Source organism: Phyllobates terribilis, unplaced genomic scaffold (assembly GCF_046119375.1).
Source record: "Phyllobates terribilis strain yellow unplaced genomic scaffold, ASM4611937v1 Scaffold_9__5_contigs__length_417890890, whole genome shotgun sequence".
NCBI lineage: Eukaryota > Metazoa > Chordata > Amphibia > Anura > Dendrobatidae > Phyllobates > Phyllobates terribilis.
Window position 1 is genome coordinate 338,704,784 of NW_027362769.1, and position 14,297 is coordinate 338,719,080.

At 41.3% G+C, this 14,297-nt stretch overlaps 1 long non-coding RNA gene across 1 annotated transcript; it reads right to left on the reverse strand.

Annotated features, from left to right (window-relative positions):
* Positions 1-2,272: 2,272 nt before the first annotated feature.
* On the reverse strand, positions 2,273-7,177 carry LOC141160989 (uncharacterized). The gene is made up of 4 exons (XR_012250605.1): positions 6,932-7,177; positions 6,752-6,857; positions 4,886-5,028; positions 2,273-2,671 (listed from the first exon to the last, which is right to left on the reverse strand). It is a non-coding gene; the product is annotated as an uncharacterized lncRNA (long non-coding RNA).
* Positions 7,178-14,297: the final 7,120 nt, after the last annotated feature.

Here is a 14,297-nt window from a genome sequence, read left to right on the forward strand (position 1 = left end):
CGCTCATATTTATTGTGATGAAAGTGGTCCTGTTATGTATACCGCTGCATGAAGCCTTTATTTCATTCAGAGCTATACAACAAGGCCGAGGATGGCCGTCTTTAAGTAGGGAGGCATGTAGGGGATCGGCTATAACCGGACATTGACTACACTGTGACTTTAAAGCATCATGCTCCCCTCTGAGCCTTGCTGTTGGACTAGTCTCCTCCCCCTGCTGTAGTTGGTATGTACTGGGAGAGAAAGAGAACCAGGAAGTAGAGACCTCGCATGGATATGTGTGTGTCTGAGGTAACAGGGAGATGCTGTCAGCTTCCCTGATCAGCAGAGACTATAAAGAAGACACTGTTAATCTATGGAAAGAGAAGATTACGGACTATAGCAAGATTTGTTGTTTGGAACTGTGTCAAGGAGTAGAGAAATTTATCTTTTTCTTGAAGAACATTTTCCCTGGAGACTGAGGACTTGAGATAACACACAACACAGCATGTCAGCCATTTCTGTGTGAGTGAAGCAAGGTTTGCCTGCCGGCTGGAAGAAAGAGATCCCGTATGCAAGGAAAAGACTCAAGTGAATTCATCCAGCTCCTTCCCACCAGGAACAAGCGGTGGCTGCCATCTGCACCTGATCTGCGCACGCGTGTGTGACCCACCGGTTTGAACTGTGTTAGGATTTAGCGTAGTTTTCTGTAGCTAGGACGCTGTATCAGCGTGGCCCGAATAGGGGATTAGCCTTGAGTAGTTTGTGAAACTGGTTGTGCACTGTTTGTTCTGAGCTTTCATTGCCATAGCTTGAGCATAGTTTGTGACTCACTCCAGCTATATCTTCCTATGTTCATGTTGGTAATATTGTTATTGTAAATACTGATATTCTCATCTCCCGGCATATAATTCCATTGTATATAATAAAGCCGGAATTTTGTTTCAGTCTTCTCGTCTGCTGTGCCATACTTGAATCCTACCTTACGGCGTTCTTTGGACACTGCTACACATATGGGCATTATAGAGGAGAGTCCTCTGCTCAGGATACCCCTCTATTAGATTGGAGTGTGATTGACAAGGACAGAATGAAAATGTTACATTATTTATTTATTGTTATTTATTTTACTCACTTACAGTATATAGCACCATTAATTCCACTGAGATTTACAGACATTATTGGCACTGTCCCCATTGGGGCTCACAATCTAAATTCCCTATCAGTACATTTTTGGAGTGTGGGAGGAAACCAGAGAACTCCCAGGCAAACACGGGAAGAACGTACAAACTCCTTGCAGATGTTGTCCTTGGTGGGATTTGAACCCAGGACCCCAGTGAAGCAAGGCTGCAGTGCTAACCACTGAGTCATCGTGCTACATTATGGGTCCATACTCCATTTTAGGTGGCTTATTAAAGCTTCATATAGCTAGAAACTTATAAATGCCTTACATACAGCCATGCACACAATCCCTTAATCAAGGGGTGGTATTAGGAAGATAAATCCAATCTATGTGACTTATTATAGGGAATCAGTCCCCAGATTTTTGCTACCACATCTCAGAGCAGCATGTTGAAGGGGCAAAGACTCTGATTCCAGCGATGTGTCAATTATTTGGCTGCTTGGTGTAGTTTTGAAAAAATCACAGTTTTCTCTGCTGCAGATCTAGCAGTTCTCTGAGTGCTGAGCTCTGTTTAACCCCGCCCACACCACTGATTGGCAGCTTTGTGTATACTGTGCATAGGCAGTAAGCTACCAATCAGTGGTAGGGCAGGTTCATAAAGAGCTTATGATGATAGAGGACTACATGGCAGCAGATCTACTAGTCCTCTAGTGATACACAACTGCTAATAAACATAGTTTTATCACAACTACAGCATGAAGTCACAATCTGTGTAACAGTTTCGGATTGGCCTTTAGAGTATGTTCACACGTTGCGTTTTGAAGTATTTTTTCCAGTAAAAAATGAAGCACTTTACAGTACCAGAAAAGTGAATGAGACTTCTGAAATCTCATGCACATGATGTTTTTTTTTACTTTTTAGATTTGAAGCAACAACGCGTTTTTTCAATTCTGCAGCATGACAATTTTGTCAGAGTCTTTGCAGAATTTTTCATTCGTTCTAATGAATGGAGAGAAAAACAAGTAAAAATGCATGAAAATTGCATCAAGAAACGAGGCAAAAATTTATGTATTTTACAGTGTTTTACCTGTTAACACTTTGAAAACAACTGCAAAAACACCATGTGTGAACATTGTCTTATGGTCATCACTATCAGACACTGTTATATCCATGGCCATGTGGAACCTACCAATCCCTCAACACGAACCTGCAGCGCTCCTCTAAAGCTTCTCCTGGTTTTATGCTGCAATCATGTCTTATATTATACTATAACATCTGAATTCCAGCAAATCTATTAGCTCGGTTTACATTTTGCTATATTGTATGTTTGCCAATGTTTTGATTCATTGGCAGCAGTGAGTTGTTAACTCAATATCCCAATATGATAACAGGATCATAACTTGGCTCGTTTTTCTTTGACGGAAATCTTCTTTGTGCTTGCGTTTATATCTCCAACAAGCATCACAGTGATGAAAAAGCAGAAAGAATTCCGACAACCAAAACAAGCAAAAAAATGTCATCTGATCACCAGCTGTAGGCACGCTTTCAAATGTTGACTGATGTTGAGTTTATTGCCTAAAATAGAAAAACAATATGTAGAGTAAAAAACAATACTATTGAGGAGGATCTGTCACCAGACTTCACAATAAATACTGCATACAATATCTTAAACATCACTTACACCTCATGAAGCTGGTGTGCTTACTTTGAAAATCCTTGTCAGCATGGCTAAATGATACTATGTAAAAAAAATCCACTCTATTGAACAGCTAATTATTCAGTTTCTTTAAATAAATGACCTCTACACACACCACTTGTACCAAAATTACACTATTCTAATTATAGAAGCAGAGTGCCAGCGCTGCACTCACATCTCCCACAGCATTCAACATCACCCAGGATTCAGGATGTCTTCAGAGGGGGCAGTGATGCAAGAAACTAGTGAGTAACTGCATCGCTGCCCCCTAGTGATGTCCTGTTTCAGGAGTGGCAAAGGACACTGTAGGGAGTGAGTGCAGCCCCAGCCTCCTGTGATGTCAAGTTTGAGCCTTCTCTCCAATGAAACACTACAGGAAGTACAGTAAAAAAAAATCAAGGATTAGGTAGATAGGTAAGAGTGTAGAGTATTGTGTAATAAAGCAGGAGTTATGGTGTAAGGATAGATATTTAGAAAATACAATAAAGGGCAGGAAAGCAAAGTCAGCTACACCATCATCTATTGTGATTGGTGGATTCTGTATTATTAGCTGTGAATAGAGGTGTTACCTGTCACTGTAATCCTGTAATCGTGATATGAAAAAAATAACCAATGACAAAAATGTTTAAAAAATACATCATATTTAAACAACAGGTCATTTTCTGATGATACTTTCCATTTTAGTAGGAAACTGCAGCTGTATCCCATATACCATTACTGTATATCTCTACTCAACTTTTTAGGGGTCATGGAATATAAAGATTTTTGGTTCATGAATAGAGATGATTGAATCTTTTAAAGTTCAAAATCGCCAGGTTTTTCTATTTTTTTTTTCAAAAACTTGATTCCCACCAAATTAACTCCCTGCAAATCACAATACTGCAAAGCCTCCAATGGCCCAGAAAAGATGTGTGTAATACTATGAGGTCAACTAGGACTCTCTTAAGCTCTTTTACAGAAACAAAGACTTAATAATTTTTAATTAAAAAACATAACATTTATCCCTCTCAGTCAATTGTGAACAAGCAGACCATTCTCAGCAGAACACTGACTCAAACTGACAGGGTCTCTGTCAGAGGTAACATCATTCTACTTTGATAGAGATAAGTGATGTGCCATATATTCCATAATGACCTCTGCTTCCTCACCACTAATACATTTTCTGGAGGCATAAGATGCCAATTGTTTGGTAGTACTACTACATGGATGGTTGGTGTCAGTGGTGGTGCGCCTGCTAATGGCTCCCACATTCTGTGCCATAGTTTGTTTTCTACAGTACCCTGTCCATTGCTGTTGCCACTTTTTTTTACCATACATTTTGTACAACAGTACTATTGATATTTTCACCCACAATTATTCAACTCTTGCCAAAAAGGATATAATAAAAAATGCTAGGTAGATAGGTACATATACAGAAAGCTAAATGTGGCAGTATAGGTTTGGCATATATCGTCATGAAATTGGACTTGTATAAGAGGTTTGCAAAAACAGACATTCACAGTTAAATGTCTACATTTTTTTAAACATGTTTATGATGAGACAACATTTAAGCTTAATTATGCCAGATGTATATTTTCAGTAGGCCAGGAGACATAGACTATTGTTCACATGAGTCTAAACGTTGAATCTTGAATTGATGTTTGTGAATTGCTGAATGGCTGCTGATTACCTATTATATCATCTCCTGCAGGTGATTGTGTTGCTATCTTTGGAGGACAGGGACGCATGGTCATTGAACAATCAATGTTTGCTAATATGTTGATTATCCATTCTAAAAGTCCATATAGTTGATGACCTGCAAAACAGTGAAGGCCAAACTATGCAGATTTATTAATAATCAAACAATGAGAGTTAATTTCATCCCATCATCCACCTGACCTGTGGATGATGGCCTGAACCACAGATGTGGGTATAAAAAGGAATCTATATCCTTCAGCAAAGAGACTCTACAGATTTGACATTCTACTGGATGCCAGCTTAAGGGGCCATGGCCCTAGCTGGAGGATTACAGATCTGCTCCATTGATCATCACTGAACCCTCAAAGATGTTTGGAGAATCCAGGTTGGGAGAATCAGGTCACCTCGCCACATACCTCAATAGATTGTCAGCTTCCTATGCTTGTCATTACCTCCTCTCTGTGGGTGCTCACCAAAAGCGAGGTGCCATTGGTTGGAGTAGTCGGCCCTGGAAGCTCCAGATGCTCTAATCCCGGTGAGCCAGCGGAAAGGTGAGACCCTATAATTTACAAATGTGAGACCCTATCAATAATACTTTATTGAATCAGAAACAGACAATAACATATAGAACAGTCCCAGCAAAGTATTGTCACACTGTTTTACCCTCACGCTGTGTTGTCTGAGTAGTAATCTGCCCAAGGGAAAGGAGTGCGGGCATTCGATGGGATGAGCACTGGCCCTTGCGGTCTTTCTAAAGACAGCCGGGCCAGCGGACGAGAGCAGCTACTGACCCCCATGTCTCCACAATGTTTCAACCCCATTCCAAAAAATGACGTGGTGAGAAATTTTAGGAAGGTACACATCCAGAAAGCCATCATTTGCAACAGGTCGCTGTATAAAATTGGCATATATGGATGTAAAATTGACTAGTAAGACAGATGTGCAAAAAAAAAATTGCTTGTGTCATACACACTTTGTGAGTCAGACAGTCACAATTAAATATTTGGATTTGGGGGAATTTTCCATTTGTATTTTTACAAAACATTTATTCCCCCCTTTCACAAAAAAATGACTGTACAAGAATTGCAAAATCTTAGTACAATCACTTGTGATAAGCAAACACACTGTCTCTGACTGACTCTGATTTCTGTGTAGCTTTTCCTTTGGATTCCTGTTGCATAATCAATGAAGACTAAGAAAAATGAAACTTTAATTCAACTGCAATAGGACAGCTGCTGTACATCATATCACTGATCAATCACACTGAGTCTGGCACTGCTGCTGGCATTTCTCCTATCACTCTCCCTCTTTATCAGTTTAATTTATCTATTATTCACAAAGTACTAACCTCATCTTCTTCAGTGCTGTACTTGTACAACAAATTACTGTCTGGAGTATTAGTACTAATTATTAGGGTTTTCTCCACCTATCTTTATTGCTAAGCTGTGAGCTCTGACGTCCTCTCACTATTCTGAATCACCTTGAAATGGCTGCTGCATTCCCTGCCCTGGCTTTTATACAGGATATAATGATCTCACCTTTTTGGCTGTGGTATACCATGTGATGTGTATGCTGCCAAGCATTATTGGGAACCCTGTGAGGTCATGTGAGCCTTCTGTGGTTTATATAATCTTTTGCAATGTGCAAAAAATGTGTAAAACATGAGTGGACATTTTTTTGGCAATTCCAACAAAACGAATTGCAACTTGTATCAAATTTGCTGGCACCTGCAAATTTCATAAAATTCGATTTGCTCATCTCTAATCATGAATAAAAATCAAGAAACTCAACATAGACTAATAATACTGGAAGTGTAAGGGTATGTTCAGACATGGCATTTTTGTATTTTTTTTTTTCTGCAGCAAAAACCAGACTGTTGGTAGAAAAATATGCACATTTTTGCTTGTGTTTTTAATGTGTTTTTACTTGGATTTTTTTTTCCCCACTCATTAAAATGGGTGAAAAATGCAACAAAAACACTGAAAGAATTGACATTCTGCAGATTTCAAAAAACGTCCATCAGCAGTAAAATCGCATGGGGAAAGAAAAAATAAGCATGTGCATGAGATTTTGGAAAGCTTTTACTTTGCAGGTACTGTAAAATGCAGGAAATAAAACAGCAAAAAATGCTGCAAAAATGCCACATGTGAACAATCATCTACGATTGGAAAGAAAGCCAATATTTGAGTGCTGATGGTGCTGGTAGCAGTAACCAAGCATCTATTATCTAGCAGATGACTGAAAAATGTTGGATAAGATATTATATTTCCTGGAATATTTACCTCTTATGCATTAGACAGTGTCGATAATTGGGCCATTGTGTCCTGTATCTGGTCCTGGAGTTATAGGTCTACGAGCATCTGGTGCAGCTACAGCCATTGCGATTACCTGCAGTGAATGGATAGGTTGATAGGTAGGGAATAGAAAAGGAAGAAAAAAAACATATTAAACCAAGCGATTACCATCAAAACAGAGGCAGAGCAAGGAAATATTTCTCCATTTGTGCAGGGAATGGATAAGCTGCAGATATCACTTCCCGACAAACACCCATATGTTTAGCATGACGGTAAAGGGAAAGGTAGAGGACAATGAGCCGCAGAAGAAGGGAAGATCCTAATCTCAATGCCTTTGTAATCCACACAAGGCAGTAAATAGACTAAGGTAGGGGAACAGAAATATCTCTATCTGGGGACTCTAAGGATAGCAGCAATAATAAAAAAGAGAAATGGCTTGTTGCGATGCATGGCGGTCTCAGCCACCGCGTGTGTTTATACATAGAAAGCGCCCGCAGCTATTAGGCTCACGATATAAAACATGGCATTTTACTGCCGAGAGAAACATGCCATCATAACTAGCATCTTAGCAGGGCTGTAAAAGCAACCTATCCTTTTTTTTTTGTAATTTTTATGTTGCATCTTCTTAATGTTTCATGATTTGGTGTCGTTTAATTTTTATAATAAATATATCGTCAGGTGTAAGGTTTGTGGTTTCTTTTTAAATTTTAGTGCCTGAAAATCCCGGCTGTAAATAGGGGTCTTAGATAGAGATCGGACAACAGAGGCCCTGGGTGTGCTTACTATAGGGTGTTCTTACTATAGATGATAGATAGATAGATAGATAGATAGATAGATAGATAGATAGATAGATAGATAGATAGATAGATAGATAGATAGATAGATAGATAGATAGATCCCGCTGCAGGGTGACGTCCCGTCTGATGGGTAGTACTCTGCCTACATGCCTCTCTTGGGCTATAAGCCTATAACTCTGGACAGAACATGTCACTTCTGGGCTAAAACACCTACAATTTAATGGGCTGGTAGAGTAGAATATACGTCACCTGCTAGTTAAATGGGAGGAGTGCACGATCAGCCAGAAGGCAATTTCAACCTCCTATAGAAATATGTATCAAGAAAACTGATCAGCACATCCTAGGTGTGAACAGGTGCCAGCTGCAGAAACTGCATATATAAATGTAAAGAAAGCACAGCAGCACTCCACTAAGAGAGGCATGTAGGCAGAGTAGTACCCATCAGACGGGAGGTCACCTTGGAGTGGTTGATGGGCACACATGAATTGGCCAATTTATGCGCTAAGAACCTCAGTTTTTTTAAAAGTAAGTATAGCTTACTGAGTATTAATATAATTTAGATCATAAGTTTTTATTGTCTTTATGTATCTTGGTCATAGTGGAGTGCTGCTGCACTTTCTTTAGATAGATAGATAGATAGATAGATAGATAGATAGATAGATAGATAGATAGATAGATAGATATGACATAGATAGGTAGAAGCCCTCCAACTCTGCAATCATTATCTGTATTAATTGCACCTGTTGGAGCTCATTACCTGTATAAAACAACACCTGTCGACAAACTCAATCAATCACACTCCAACCTCAGTACCATGGCCAAGACCAAAGAGCTGTCTAAGGACACCAGGGACAAAATTGTAGACCTGCACAAGGCTGGGATGGGCTACAGGATAATAGGCAAGCAGCTTGATGAGAAAGCAACAATTGTTGGCACAAATATTAGAAAATGGAAGAAACACAAGATGACTGTTAATCTTCCTCGGTCTGGGGCTCTGTGCAAGATCTCGCCTCGTGGGATATGGATGATTCTGAGAAAGGTCAGGAATCAGCCCAGAACTACACGTGATTATCTGGTCAATGACCTGAAGAGAGCTGGGACCACAGTCTCAAACATTACCGTTAGTAACACACTACGACGTTATGGATTAAAATCCTACAGGGCATGCAAGGTCCCTCTGCTCACACCAGCACATGTCCAGACCCATTTGAAGTTCACCAATGACCATCTGGATGATCCAGAGGAGGCATTGGGTGAAGGTCATGTGGTGAGATGACACCAAAATATAACTTTTTGGTATCAACTCCACTCTCCGTGTTTGGAGGAAGAAGGACGATAAGTACAACCCCGAGAACACCGTTCCAACCATGAAGCATGGTGGGGGAAACATCATTCTTTGGGGGTTATTTTATGCAAAGGGGACAGGATAACTGCACCATATTAAACGGAGGATGGATGGGGTCATATATCCAGAGACTGTGGCCAATAACCGCCTTCCCTCATTAAGTGCATTGAAAATGGGTCATGACTGGGTCTTCCGGCATGACAATGGCTCGAAACACAGAGCCAGGACAACTAAGGAGTGGCTCCGTAAGAAGCACTTCAAGGTCCTGGAGTGGCCTAGCCATTTTACAGACCTGAACCCAATAGAAAATCTTTGAAGGGAGCTGAAACTCAATGTTGCCCAGCGACAGCGAAACCTGAAAGATCTGGAGAAGATCTGTATGGAGAAGTGGGCCAAAATCCCTGCTGCAGTGTGTGAAAATTTGGTCAAGAACTACAGGAAACATCTGACCTCTGTAATTGCAAACAAAGGTTTCTGGACCAAATGTAAAGTTCTGTTTTTCTATTGTATCAAATACTTCTTCATGCAATAAAATGTAAATTAATTATGTAAAAATCATACAATGAGATTTTCAGGATTTTTTTAAAGATTCTCTCTCTCACAGTTGAAGTGTACCCACAATAAAAATTACAGACACAGACCTCTCCATTCTTTGTTGGTGGGAACACTTGCAAAATCGTCAGTGTATCAAATTCTTATTTTCCCTCACTGTAGATAGATAGATATATAGATAAAAAGGCAGCTACAATACAATGAGTTTGTGTCTATAGGTGGAACTGGGGGAAAGGGAAAATTTATATATGAATAAAAAAATTAAAAAATGAAGTATAGTATATTTCTTATATGAATATATACTGTACATAGGACGAACAAAGACAAGGACAAGAAGAGACAAGCAGAGGGTGCAGACAATGCTATAGACATTGTGAGAAGCACAGCAATTATTCTCCAATTAATCACTCCAAAATGTTGGCCACTTGGTGTCTCACTTCTTCTGTTTCACTGTCTACTGCCTGTTGTCAAGTGTAATCCATTTTTAGCAGCAGCAACAATGCCAAGGATGAATTACATGGAATGGAATAAGTATTCTAGCATCTATAGTGCTGGCAGAATGCTCATGAAGTTATAGAACAGGAGCATCAAGACAGTTTTAACATGTTGTGGGGAAAGAGAGCAGCCAGACCATGCTTCCGTCCTACTGCTGAAACTATTTTTTTTCTCAAGTGAGGGTCGAAACGCTTTCATCTTTTTAAATCATAGAATCATAGTATCATAGAATGGTAGAGTTGGAGGGGACCTCCTGGGTCATCTGGTCCAACCCCCTGCTCAAAGCAGGATTCACTAAATCATCTCAGACAGATGTCTGTCCAGCCTCTGTTTGAAGACTTCCAGTGAAGGGGAACTCACCACCTCTCGTGGCCGCCTGTTCCACTCATTGATCGTCCTCACTGTCAAAAAGTTTTATCTAATATCTAATCTGTGTCTCCTCCCATTCAGTTTCATCCCATTGCTTCTAGTCTTTCCTTGTGCAAATGAGAATAAAGATGATCCTTCTACAATGTGACAGCCCTTGAGATATTTGTAGACAGCTATTAAGTCTCCTCTCAGTCTTCTTTTTTGCAAGCTAAACATTCTCAGATCCTTTAACCGTTCCTCATAGGACATGGTTTGCAGACCAGTCACCATTCTGGTCGCTCTTCTCTGAACTTGCTCCAAAGTAACATTGCCTAAGGGATCACAGTAAAAAAAGAAACAACTTTACCCTAATAATTAAGGCTCTGTTCTTCTTTATTGTAAAGTGTGACTTCTTTCTACTTATCCCAATACTAGGCCACTTTTTTCCTTCTAAGTCATTTACTTCCAATTGTGTACAACCTGCTTAAATGCAAGAGGAACGTACATTTAAACACTGTCAGTAGTGACCTTCAATTTGCAATTCGAGAGTGAGAGATTCTTCAGAAGTAAATCAACTGGAAGCTAAAGTAATTGATATGACGTTCCCTTGTGCCATTAAAACCATATCACAGCAATGTTCTGATCTGCTGCGAGCTCGATACTCGCTAACAGTGACAGCTCAGCGTGCTGGGATGAAGCGCCGGCTTCCAAACAATGAAGAGAGAAGAATTTAGCACTTAATGTGCCGCATTAAATCACTAACACAGATATGAAGGCATCATTTGCAACACAAAGAAATAATAAAACTAAACAGTCAGAGATCGCCTGACATAATGGGGCTTTCTTCTGCTCCAGGGCAGAGTGTGGGCTTTGATAAGGACCACCTTCCTACCTTCTGTAGCTCCTCTCAGCTCCTAAGGAATTCTGGAATTGATTGAAATGAAAAGGCTTTACTCATTTTTTTCCATGAGATGATGATGATGACGTCCTTGGAAACAAATCAGATTTGATTTTAAAAGAATACCTGTCCTTTCTGTAGCAAAGAAGGATCGTGTTGCCCTCATTCTCCACAAGTTAAAACTACTTTTGATGCACATATCAGTCTAAGATGTCCAGGAACTGTCTTGAGTCTCAAGGTCAGTAATTTGCCATCCACTGTTTTTTGAGGACAGGGATGGTTCCTCTTCATCAGTATTCTACCAACACTATAGTTACAAGAACATTTTCCCCCGCCTTCCCAGATTGCACTGTGCCTGCCATTGTCCTATGGCTTGCCAGCCCTCAACTGAAAGCTAGACTTTCTGCTGGCTGATAGGAGAGCAAGAGCAGAAAAACAAAAACCCATACCCACTTTCTGTAATTCATCTTGTTGCTGTTAAGCACCTGTTGTAACTATCCCAGGTTCCAATTCCTTCCCATTGTACACAGCCCTATGTTGTGCTCCACATCAGATTTTGCAAGTTGGCCAATGTGGCTCCATGACATCATCTCCCTTGGTCTATTTAAGGATCACTAGAACACACACCTGACTCTAGTGTCCTGTGTTTGGTGTGCTCCATCATTTATGCTCCAGCTACCTGATCCTGCATACCTACAGCCCAGTAGTCAAAAATAAAAAAAAATTTCCAGCTCACCAAAGTGAAAGGAGTGTGTTTTGAACTAGGTAGTTCTTATTAATAGTCTGGAACTACCTAGTTTGAAACACGTCAGTTCTACTGGAGTAACTAAGTACAGTCCCCAAATTTTTTTTTTTTTGTCTTTTAATGTATTCATAATAAAAAAATGTTGCTTTTAATCACACTCTCCCGGACCTGTTGCTGGATACTCACCTTAATTGCTTCTACAGCCCAACAGGTTAACCCTCGCTCAGCCATCTCTGCATTAACCGACCAGCTGCAGCAAACAAATAAACCACTGCTGGAGTATTACATTTATTCTTGCTTTAGTCCACGGCACCAGTACTATTGGTCCTGAATTTTCTGCGTGTGTCAAGTGCTCACTGCACATGTGACTTCCTGCCTGCTGCACCACCGCCCAGGGTCCTTGTCTCCAGCTGGACCTGAGGCTTAATGGATCCCGACAGATAACACTTAACAACAGGCAACAGACAGGAAGTTATAGAGGAAGTGGCTGTCACTTTGGAGTAGTTTTTCAGTTTTGAGACACCATTATTTTTCAATAAAGCAGTTTTCAGATTGTCTATTTCGTCATCTATCAAATCAAAAAAACAAAAATTTGGGCAAGACTACCATAAGTGAAAACAGCATCTTGTCTTTGCATTGGTCTCTCTAAACAGTAATAAAGGATCCACCTGGACAAAGGGTTTAACTCAAAAGTGGACCTCAAAAGTATTGCAGAAGAAAACCCCACTTGGATCTAATTTTGGAGTCAGCCACTTGCAGTTACAATGATCATAACCATTACGAGTTTAAATATAGCGTTTTTCCTATTTCATTTAGTCTTTTTAAAATCAATTTGACATGGAGGGAAAGAAAAAGAAAATTGAGTCTGAGCCCTCTCGCACCTTCATTTTTTCACACTTTACCACCTATTGAACCTTGAGCTGAGAACTAAGTGAGAAAACACAAACTTATTGCAGTGGTGAAAGGAGGCTGAGGGAAAGCAGAAAAGGCTCAGATCAAAATTTGACTGACCATAAAGTGATGAAGGATTCTATCTATAGGAATCCCCCTTTAAAAATGGGTTGTCACCATTTAACAATTCCTTTTCAATTGACGATCAGCAGCATTCTGTTGGAGACCCTTTAATTTTTCTCTACTGCCACCACAGGAGAAATTAAGAATTACATGATGCCTATTCAATTCACTTGGGCTTTCTGTGGAATGTCAGGTCCTTTAGAGAAATTCTATGTGACTCACCCAGGGGGATGGGGACGACTCGGTACCCGGGCCTTTGCCTGGCCTTGGGGATGTCGCGGTGGTCGGCTCCCGGGCCCGTACCCTGGGGTCAGCTTTTAAAAGGGGATTATTTGTTAACTCTATGAAAGTTCGTGATGCCACCTGTGGTTTCTGGTGAGCATCACCAGCGCTGCGGCAGTCCACTGAGGCCGGTGATAAGGCAGCTCCATGGTATAGCTCCCCACAGGTGGAGCTAGGCCTCAGAGCAGCGTACACAGAGGGGGATGCAGGACAGGCGAGACCCAGCCAGGTCAGAGCAAGAACGGGGATGGACACGGTAGTCACTTCAGTACCTTTTACTGGTAGTAGTTCAGGCACATCCCGGAGCACTGTAGGGTGAAGGGTGAATATTAGGATCCTCCCCAATGAGCGGGTGTAGGGCCTCCTGTTTCTTGCCTCTGCGTAGTAAGTTTCTGACCTGCCTGAAGCTAGGCCTAACTTTATCTCTGTCCTGCACCGGCTGACATTGTGGTAGGGCCTTCTCTTGGAGTGCACGCTCCCAGCTTACGGGGCCTATGTGTCTCCTGGCTCTGTTACGTAAAAAGCTCTCTGGTGAACCTGGGACCTGTAGTTCTCCAGGGATTCCGGTTATGCCGTACTGGGTCGTAGAGATCCCGGTAAGCTCGGACCCGGTGTCCGGTATATGTTTCGGGGTGAGCTGGGTAAGCTCCTCTGCCCCCACTGCTACTCACTTTCCACTCGCCTTCGGCCACGCTCGCGCCCTCACTAGGCTACTCACACTAATGGCAGCTTGCCGCTCTTCACCGCTCTTACAGGCGTCGGCACACCTTGGGCTCACTTACTTGAGCTCCTGAGTCTAGACTGGGCTTCAGGACCGCTGGAGGCCTAGCTTGCCTACACAGCAACCCTCGTGCTTCTCTGCACACACAGATTTTCACTCTCTGTGCACTCCAGACTAACTGAGCTCGACTCTGTATTCAGATCTGTACTTGCTGAACTCTCCAGAGGAACTGAACTGCCTAGTTCCACCTTTCCTATTTATATCCCTTACGGGCTCCCTCTGCTGGTCTGAGGTGGAAGGTGGAGAAGTGTGAATGTTTATGGGGGCCTCTTGTGGA